Below are 11,615 nucleotides of genomic sequence, written 5' to 3' on the forward strand. Positions count from 1 at the left end.
TTACATAATTGAAAACAAATCCCCAAGCTGTAGGAGGAGAAAGTCAGCAATAGTTAATTGAGTCAACTGTCACAAGGAAATGTTCTCAGCTGCAGCTAATCAATGCTCATTCTGTGAGCTGGCCGAGCTACAAAACAGCATGCTTAATATAGTTCCATTGGGTTGTTTGTAGCCACTTTTGAGTATACTACTATTGGCTATACACGTTGCATAAATGACAGACAGTTGATAGAAACCTTTGAGCAAACGCGAAGCTGATTGAATCGGAACCTCGAGGATTCTTGGTGAAGCAGTCCGTCCATTTGGTGTGTTTAGCTAACGTCAACGTTAGCTTGAATACGGAGCTGTCAACTGTAATTAAGCTTGTCAAACGTGCCTTGGTATTTTTCTGCCATTTCACACACACACACACACACCAGTTTTACCACTGGCCAACTTTGTAGCAACATACGGCTACACAATGTTGAAAAATGAATATTAATTACTGATTAATTATACCACTATTATAGATCTAAGGAACGAGGGACACGTTGGTCGATTCTTCCTGTAGAATAATGGCAGTGGGAGTGTATGGTGAGAACCAGGAGGTTTTGGATCCATCTGAGGCCCACAGAAGTTTCTCCGGGGATCATGATGATGAGCAGCCTCCTGCAGAGTCCAGAGATCAAAACCAACCAATTATCCCCAAACGTACCTCTCTGTGTCCGTGCTCTGTACTGAATGACTGCAAGTCCACCATTGCCACTAGCTGGCAGATCCCAGGTATGTTTTATTCCAGCCTCTCGCCACTGTGTGCTACACAAACCATATAAGTATATCTACTTGGCAAATAAAGCCAATCATTTAGGTTTAACAGCCAAATGATCTAGTGTGTACTGTAAATCAGCATTTGTCTGAATGATACGTGGGGTAAAACCATTGACCTGTGTCTATTGTGGGCGTATACACTAATATTTTATTCATCTTCTGCTGTTAAACATTCTATTCATCTTATGGGTTGATTTAATTTAATTAATTTAGCAACATGCTAATTCTGGCCACATAAATCTACACATATCTTCATTCATGTCGAGCTGAGGCGTTTGACGAAACCAATCATGGATTAAATTGATGGAGCCTTTCATTGCTCAGTATATTGAAGTGGGCCCTATCTACAAAGGTCAAGTGATGCACTGAAATGTACTGAGGTGCCAAGAAGTCATCCATCAAACAAGACATGGATGTGGCATGCATGGTTAATGAAGGCAGGCCAGCCATCACATGTATCATCTGGGCTTTGAGTTGATTGATGGGAGCTGCGCAGCACCCTGTAACAAGCATTTATATTATTATTATTATTATTGTTATTATGATGATGATACGTACAGTAGAGATTATTACAAAGTAGATAATGGGTTGTAAAAAAGGAGGATTATTCTCCTTAGCTTCATAGAATTTGGTGGGGTTTGTTATATTGATCTCTTTGCATGGATTGGCAGTAAAATGATACAGCGTCTCGTTTCTAAAAATATGCAGAGATGAGTCATGATGAATGAGTCAATTTTTCTGTCTGCATATTGCTTGATGCTCATTAAGACCTAATAAACAGTACAAACTCTGTAAATGACTGGCCAGCTGGTCTGAAGTCAGACTTGATTGAATGCTGTCTGGGAAGTGAAGAGTCCTCCACTGATGTTTATCGGGGAGGATATTGAAACGGCAATGGCTTCGATATTATTCGATTTTTCTGACTGAGTTGCGTCCCTCCCATGATAAAATTGCATTTCCTGAAAGTGTGCATACTTTATCAAAATCCTGCTTCACAATTTGTGTCGAAAAAAACTGTACATTTACAATAAGTGAAAGGAAAGCCATAGAACAAACAGCACAGACTCCACGTACAGACAGGTTGATATACAGTTTATTGTGTATTTCAGTATCAGTGCTGTGCTACTACATTACCGTGTTTGCTTATATTGTCTATCAACCTGCAATGTGCACCTAGCGTTTACTTTGATGCCCTCCAAACAAACATACTGGCTATTAGCATAAACACTGTTTTCACACTGCTGTGTGTGGGCAACGCACTCTTTCATTGTGTTGAATATGAATTGACAGGAAGTAAACCTTCATACACTGCTTCAGCAGCAGATGATGAAGTGTTTCTTGTGCCGTGTCACTCATTCACCAATCTCTACAGGACTGGGGGTCTGCCTTTATGTGTTTTTAACGATTCAACAAAAGCAAAAGAATTGCAGAAAAGCATCAATAAAACAACAAAATAATACTACGTGTGCTAATCTTGTAGGCGTTGTTTACCACTGTATATGTTTTAGATTAGGGACTGGAAATTCTAAAGAAACAACTTTTTTATCTGCTAACACTGTGCATAGTGCCTTTATGCTTGAGAAAGCACACGTTTAAATGCTTAAAAAAGAAAAGGTCAATCAGGCCCACTTTTTACTGCGGTTAGCCATTCATCTGGGGATTCCCTATCTCTGTCTGTATTCATTTGTCTTAGTGAAATGCCAGCTACAATTACTGCAGATGCAGTTGTTTTGGCACAGTGCCTCAGACCTCATCACGCCGGCAGAGCCGAGTTTAAATGAACTTGGCTGTGGTATATTTGAGTTGGACAGGTGAAAATGTTGCCCATTAGGATCCACAGACCTGCTGGACAAATGTCAGCAGAAAACGCAACGTTCCCTGTTTTTCTCTCATACTGTCATCAAAGTCTCCAAATTCAAGAGGGCTAACACGTCTGCTTTAAACCCATCTGCTCATGTGTGACTGAGGCTTTAGTGACAGTTGGGGAAGTCCTGATCAAGTTTGTTTTGGCCCTGACTAATGTTGTTTTTTCTGCCATTACACAATCTGATTGGATACTGTTTACATTGCAATGGAACATATGCAGTGTAGATTAAATATGTATCTGATATGTGTAATTTTTTTCAGCTCTGACGGCTATGCCATTGTTAGACGATGGAGTCTTGATCCGTTAAGATCAACATCAACGGCGATGTTGTTTGGGATGTACCACACTATAGGGTTTACAGTGGTGTTGCGACTGAATACAGAAACTAGCATGTAGAAAGCATACAAACAGAACAATGGACAAGTCAAAATACGCAGTTAAGCTGGCATCATATTTCCCTATTGCAAAATTATTGCATATGGACAACATTTATAGGAAATACGATAGAATGGAGGAAGAAGAGATTATTTTTTTTCCTGTAAAAGGTGATAATTCACTGCTGTGAAAAATATGTTTTTAGAAATGTATCTTTAATTGGAAAACATCCAGTTCATGTTTCTGTGGGCTGTGGAATTCTGTGGAGAAAATAACAAATTGAAGCGATGAAGAGTCGGTACGTGGGTAACACGCCATCACAACACCAGGAATGCAGGGGTCTGGATAACAAATAATAATAAATAAAAAGTATTTATTGTTTTAATCAAAGTAACTAACCAAAGCTGAAACTTAACATTTTTAATATCTAATGTTAACTTTTGACATGCCTTATTCCCAGGTCATAAGTCGACCACAGCATCAACCTTTGTTTTTGACACCTAAGGGTACTCAAAAAGGTCATAGGATTTTTGTCTGTGTAAACAAATGTTGGTCCTCCTGCCCCCACATGCATAGAGAGCCCAATTAAGTGACAAAGCCTCCTTCTCAACAACGGAGAAATTACGATGGTGGATAGTGAACTTATTTTGAGAAGAAACTGTCTGGCTTCACCAGCCCTTGGTCATCAGTCTGGGGCAAGATGGCACCTGCTCCCACCTCACCTGGCTGCCATTTACTTGGAGCATAAATGCTCGATCAAAACAAGGAGCAGCTAGAACAGGAGAAGAGCATAAGACAGATTACACATTGTCAAAAGCTTGCTGACATTCAGACGACCAAAATAATTACTTTGGCCTTGAGCAGTTCAGTGAGGGAGAACGCGGGAAGTTTTTATAAAACCCAAGAACCGTTGAAGTTCCTTTTGTTGTGGGTTGTGGCTACTGCCATGACCTTGGCCTAGACCACACCACCCTGTCCCACCATACGGTTACCGTTTAAAAGAACATTCACCATTAACATTATTCTCTATTGATATTCTTGGCCAACTATTTATAGCTGTATCATGAAATAATGGCCCAGATAACCTAACTTCAACATTAGCGAACTTGGTGGACCTTAATTTAAATACAGGACAAAGTCTTAAGTCTAACTAACACTAATATAATAACTGGGAAGAATCAGTTTGCTATGTTCAAACGTAAAATCTGTTTCTCTTTAGTTCATGCGCGAAACACTTGATTTCACGTCATTTCATTGAATTAGAGCCCAGTGAATCATAATACCGATAATGTTACTTTGATAAACGTCAGTAAAATAATTGCCAACCAATGTAAATTGGCTCGGGACATCCCGAGTTGTAAGTGTATGTAAGTATTTATTGTATGTAAGTAAATAAATAGTTGTAAATAAATAAGTTGGCTTATTAATTATAAATAAGAGGCTGGCGCTGCCCTTAAACCAAACACAGAGCATGCATGACTATCTGCTTCACCTTTTACTGAAGCATGTAGCTAAAATAAAATAAAATGTTCCAACAAGAGCTGAAATGGTGTTTTGAGTGTGTTAAATGGGATTGAAATGCAGACTGGGTTGTGCTGTTCCCATCCCTGCTGTAGTTTTTGCCCTCACAAGGGAGTACTGTTAAGAATCTGCAACGATGTTCCTTCCTGCCCCCCTTTAATCTCGACCCGAGTGTTTGGCGTAACAGTGAGTGAAGTGCGTCCTCTAAGCCTCGGTGAAGGAGAGGCAAGGTTCTTTGAGTCCCGGCAGATTTGCGATGTTTCTGATGAGACCCCTTAACAAACTACACCCTTATTTGAAGTTCCATATTAATTGAGATCCTGACGTCTGCAGGATTGGGCTTCTCTGTGAACTTTTTCGTGAACGTTTTCGGCATACGTTATTATTATCCACATTCATAACCGATGGACATTTTAGGAGGAGCTGCTCTGCTCCTTTACTGCTGCATACTTTATTTTTCATATGCTTTAATGTTCAACACTTCATTTTTCCAGCCTGGCTGTGCTGCAGCAGCTTTTCTCCCCCTCTGTCTGAAACGCTCTGTTTGTGCTTGTGCCCCTCCCTCCCAAAAAAGCCCAGTCTGGTCTGATTGGCCAACCGCTTAATGTGTTGTCCGAAATTATATGCACCTTTCCATAACAGGAGTTGTACTGCTCAGGAATAATGATTAAAAAAAAATACATTTTTGCCACTTGTTCTTCACCTCCTCCTCCTTTAGAAGTCCATACAAAGATTATAACTGCTGGGAACATTATACATCACATTTTGACATCACCGATTTACGGAAAATAGGCGAGATTTCAATTGAGACATTTCAAGCAGTTCAGGAGCAGCATGGACTGTAGACAATGAAACTATCTGAGTACAATTGCATTAGAACAATCTATAGATGTATTTCGATGTCATCCCTATGGTGTAATTTCTTTGAAATGAAACTTGTAGAGTTTCGAGCATTTCAATCAGCGATATTGGATTAAGCACAAAGACAAAGTGAATCGGCTACCTGTTGGATGTCACATCTGACCTGCCTGGTGGCTTATTGCTTTACTTCATAAGAGAGGGGGTCTTACATTAATGAGGTCTGTGTTCCCATGATGGCTCAGGCCAACATTAACCTTTGGATGTTTACTTGAACGTCTTCCATCTGCAAAGCAGCCAGGCCGGACCAGACTTTATGATGTCATTAAATATTAGCGCCGGACTGCTGAAGGACTTGAATCGGTCATTGTAACTGTGGCCAAATTACAGACGGACAATCAAAACACTAAAATGTTTACAGCAGTCGAGGGATGGAGTCTTGCTTACTTGGTTCTGAAGTGTTTTTTCTCAGTACTTAGGAGATTTGCAAGGTCATTCAGGTGACTTCGGTACCAGCCAAAGTAAAAGCTCTTAAAGTGGCTTCCGTTGTTACGTTGTTTTTGACCAGGAACTAGACTCTGTAAAAATAATAGGATTCAGCTGAAAACGATTAAATCAGACAAAAGTTACCTGAACAAAACAGAAAGGGAATTTAATGAATAATGTTATAACTGCTGCTCCAGTGATATGCTTTAGAGAGAACAACAAGTCACCTCAGTCGGTAACAAAGCTGGCATTGATCATGAATCCAGTTGTGTCCAAACAGGACATATTAACAAAATGTCCCCCCGCTAAACATGGGGGTACTGTTCACACTTATTGTGTTGTGAAAGCATTCAAGAATTCACAGTACTCCTCAGTGGTGGTTGAGGTCCTCCATTTTCTTCTCCTCATTTTACAGCTACAAGAAAACTGGGCAAGAAAAACAAAAGCCAGGTATCCCTAGAGATGGACCCTTCTAAGCCCCACCCCCTGCTGCTATTCCATCAAGCTGTCAGAGCTACCATAGAGCCCACACTGTCAATATCTGCACTCCCTGATAAAAATAATCCAAGTGCTGAAACAGCAAAAAGGCGATTTCAGAGAGAAGGGTCTACTTTATGCATTTGAGGGATATAGGATGTCAAACTGAAAGCGGAAAACAGGTTGAATAGATACATTTAGGATCTAAAATGTACAGTTCACAGTGTAAAAATCACCTGGCAGTGGCAAAAGAAGACAATGCAATTAAGGAACTGTTCCTCTAAAGCCAGGTAGATCTTTATTCACTGTGACAGCAAAAGTAGCATGTCAGTAGCTAGTGTAGCATAGGAGTGCTAAAAATGGTTAATTATTTGCTCATTGCAGTTGCCATCTATATGGAAATTAGCTATAGAGACCAAAAGCGTTGCTGAGGCTGTAAACATGTTCAGTGTAAAGTTGGGAATTTTAACTCTGTGGAAATTGACTCATTTTCATAGCAGGCGGCAACTTCCAGTTCTGTAAATTGAAGCCAGTTCTGGAAAGTGAAGTGACGCTGAAGTGCCTTAAACTTGCATTCTCTCTGCTGGCCTCCGGTTGCAAACATAAGTTAAATTGCATGGAAGTTTATGAGAAAATTACCCTACTTCTCACTTGATTTATCATCTCAGTAAACATTCTAAATGGGAGTTTATGGTCTCAGTTTAAATCTTCTTCAATACAGCATGATGTACGTTTAGTAAAGTATGGTCCATTTAGAGTCAAATAGACCATAACGCAGGGTATGCTTTAGGGCAGGGCTACCTTATGATTGACAGTTTGCCACCTTGGCCTCGCTACCATTGCGACCACGCTACCAATGCAATTCTCTCAAGACTTCAAAACCGTAGTCCACAAATTGATGGGTCACGTTATGGTGACCACATCCCTTTCTTGTCTACACTCTTTATTTTGGAGCCAGCCTCAAGCCTATTTGAAGGACTGCAGTTTCGGGCACTCCTTCATTGGATTCAGTGGTTGCCATTTGTTCAGAGCTGGCTAAAGATAGGCTCTGATTGGCCAGTCTGCATGCAAGGGCAGGACTTAGCGAAGAGTCAATGAGGTCCATATCGAATGAATAGCCTGTCACTTTTAACGCACCCTGCCAACATTCAGTGTCAATACAGAAGGCAGGGTGTCCTTTATACGGCAAGGAGGAAACAAGTCAGGGTGTGAAGGTTGTGGTGTTGGATGGGTTTGTAGTATGTGTGTCCCTGAACATACCTGAACATGGTTTATTAAGAAGAAATAAGAACCTGACACAGAGCATAATCCAGTATCAATGTTCTTTGTTGGCAATAGGGTGGGAAAAACACAAAAGCATCTCACAATGATGGTCTAATTTTCCTTTGCAGCACATTTAAAACATGTCAGAATCACATAGAGAATGATACATTGAAGGAAACTATAGGGTTTAATGTGTGTATTTTCCCAGCTGATTTGATTCTGATTTCCTCTCAGTCTTGAATATCAGATGCACAATTAACTGTACATTTAGAAAACAATTTAATGAACCCAGTCGATCATTGGCTCTGTTTACCAAAAGGTTAGAAATAAAGGGACAAGAAAGGAACAGCACCTGACATCGTCAAGTTCAGTTTCTCTGGGCGGATAGCTCATTCACTGCTGATTAGAATTTGCAATTCACTCTTGATTATTGAATGCCACTCCCTGTGGTGAGCAAATTTCCTCCCGTATCAGTGTCCATACCTGAATTTGATTTAGGGAAACAGGGTAAATCAATGGCATCTCAGTCAGTGGTATCGGAATACTTTTCCCCTGTTACAGCCCACACTTTTGATTTTATTCAATACGACTGCTTTTATACATGCAAATTGCTGCAGCGTTGAATACTACAAATCTTAGAAAATCAATCTGGCTTTCAGTATACTTTGGTATAAACAGCATTAGTCCACGCTCAGGCACCGTGTCATTGAGAACATGTTTTCCTGGTTGATCTGTGAGCGCTCAATCCCTCGGACCTCTTCTGATGTCTGTGATAACCCCATAGGCCTATATATATATTTGATACACTGCATCACATGTAGATAAACACATAGCTCAGACAACACTGATAATACTAATCTACATACTTCATTCTTCTTTTGCTTGTCTGACTATACTGCAGTCAGACAAGCAGACATGACTAGAAATTCAACCAGGAGATGCTGTTTTTTTTCATCCCGATAACATCTCCCTGCTGCTTTGCTAGCAGCCATAGCATTCAGCAGCCACTATTCAGCACCCCATCCTATTCATTCGCAACCCACGGAGGATAAGAGGCAGAGTGCGTGCCACATGCATGTGAAAGCAGCTGAATGGGAGACTCATCTGATAATCCGCTCAAATAGGTGTTTGAAATACTATAGGAGGTAATTCTACTCTGGCAGAAGTGGATAAAGGTAGACAACCAAACTGACATGTGACAGCAATACAAAATAAATGATGATGATAATAATAATAATAATAATAATAATAATAATAATAATAATAATAATGATAATGATAATTATACAGAATTGACTACTGAATTTTTACTCAAAATTCTTTGTTGAAACAGTGTTTCCTTGATTTCGAAAACAGTTTTGAAATGTTGTATACATTTTGCAGCTAACTAGCTAATTAAGCTAATGTGAGCTACGTCAGTTACTTTCATTGAAAATGTTGTCTGCGGCTACGTCTTTAATGTCCCAAGCTGATTTTTAAATGTGCTCTTGACGGTTATATATGCTTATATTATGATGTGGTATTCAAACTGAGCTGGAGTTTTATCTTCCATGCAAAACATCAGCATTCTCACCACAATCCACGTAGTGGAGAGGACATAGAGAGAAAAAAAAAACATTATAAAATGTAGTTTAAATACTCCTTGGCCTTCGGAGTAATGCTGGCTGAGGTTACTCCTTGAGGCACGTTCACACCAAAATCAAAGGGAATGTTTTGTGCGGCGAAATTGCATATAAATCCAATGCAAATATGCAAATAGACGTGCCCGAGGCCACGCGGCACGAATGAGGTGGGCTTTTTTTATTGTCGATATGGGGCTTCCACAACATGTACAAAGCAGAAATAGTGGTTATTTCAGCCATGATTAATGAAACACTGTTGGCGTCTACATGGAGGTAAGCCCCGCCTCTTCTCTGGCACGTCTAGCTCGAGTCACGCAAATATACACAAAAGATCCGAATAAATCCTACGGTAAAAGTTGCGCGAGTAAAGAAAGTGAAGAATTGCAAAACTTATCAGCCATGCTGTGCCGAGTTGCATTATGGGTGTTTGGCTAAAAGGTTTAACGAATGGTCTTGGAATTTTTTTTAAAAAACATCGTTCTATGTCTATGGTGGTCTATGGTCGCCACACCAGTACACCAACACGCACATCACTTAAGTCTCTAAACTGTGTGTGGTAAAAATGTGGCCATTGCCTTGAGGACTGAAGAGACAGCACAGGTCTTCCAGTCTGCGTTTTTCAACAAACAGCATGAGCCTCCGAATGACACCATAACTCCAGGAGCCTCTCAGTTAAAAGCAACGTCTTTTTTTTCTCCTCCGAGATTATTTTCAAGTTTAAGAAGGTATTGTTGCTTGTTCCTGACAATGCTGAGGGCTCAGCATGTCTTTTACCACTCGGCGTGCCAAGTCCTAGAAGTTGAAAATATTTAAACTTTTAGAAAAGGAGTGCTACAAACAGGATTTCAGTAATCGCAGAGCAACAGCAGGAGCCAGAGCCATTGTTTCCCACAAGTATGTCTTCGCCATTGCTAGACATTCACATGAAAAACCGATCTTGGTGGATGCAGCTTTGGGTTTTTATTTGGGGGGGGTGTTCTCCGTGACCCTGTCACTCCCTTCTCCTGAGACCTTCCCTTTCAAACACTTGTAAACTGTCTATCTCATCTCGAACCAACACTCATCTCTTTGTATATCTGCATGTTTATTCATGGCACGACTCTCACTGTGGCACATCAAGAGGTTGCTGCAGGAAGAGTGACAGGGTGCTGTGGATTTCCATGCTGACAACATGTCAAAGGCAGTCAGAAATAATACAAAAAATTGCCCCGACTCGTTTGCAGTACTACGCTCGGAATTATGATATGGAATGAACACTCAAGGCATTATACTAGATATGTGCAGAGGCGATACATACAAATCACCTCATCCAGGTGACGGCTATAGCATTTCAACATTTCACAGGAATAAACGCGCTCTGTTCTCCACCGCTGATTCACGTTGACAAGCCGACATAAAAAAGACAAGGCAGATCAAAGACGTGCCGAGCAGCAGTGTCACATCCGGGACACAAATATGGCAAACCCTGGGACTCGACTGCCTGTGGCAGGGCACGCTATCTGTAGCTCACAGCCATGAAATCTTGCCTTAATTTGCCAAAGGAGGGCAGAGCATACAGAGAAGAAAGGCGCGTGGTTGCCTCGATGTCGGGGCCTGTGTTTGAACGTGAGGAGCTAGGGGAGAATAGCGCTACGTCTGCAACGCTAATGGGGCCTAAGGTTCGACATACTGAATAAGTAATATGGAGAAAGTAACACCGTGGCCAGGGAGCATCTTCTAAGCCTCTATACATAATTCAATCCAAAAAAGGGAAAAAGAGGCTCCTTTCTGCTGCAGAAGGTGCTGTAAGGTTGTTCCATATTTTCATATTCAGCTACCTTTGGCAGTGGCGGGATGCAGCAACAAAGGGAGAGTTGGATTATAAAATTCATCTCCGAGGGCAGTTGAGGATAAAAGATAAAGAATCTGAAGAGTGTGTGGGGGGGTAAGTGTGTGTGTGTGTGTGGGTGTGGCTCCTTGAGTCTGATGTACTGCCACTGTATCGCCACTGAAGGATTTACTATAATGTCATAGCCAAGACGGAGAAAAAGAGAAATGTATAGTTAATGCAAAATCGTATTATTATACTGATACACACACACACACACACACAAAGTGAATGTGGGTAAGACGCTGGAATTACTGCGCTGTGAGGCTATTTGAATTTAGAGCATGTCTAATCTGTGTATCACCCGAAATATGAACCAGCAGCTTCACAGCCATACAGAGTGGGCAGTTTTGCTTTGCACAAACAGGCACACACACACACACACACACACACACACACACACACGGCATGGCAGAATATCTAGCAAATGCCTGCAAGCTGCCTGAGAAATGATGTTGAAAATTCCACTGTT

Source organism: Eutrigla gurnardus (genome assembly GCF_963514095.1).
Source record: "Eutrigla gurnardus genome assembly, chromosome: 1".
In the NCBI taxonomy this organism is placed as follows: domain Eukaryota; kingdom Metazoa; phylum Chordata; class Actinopteri; order Perciformes; family Triglidae; genus Eutrigla; species Eutrigla gurnardus.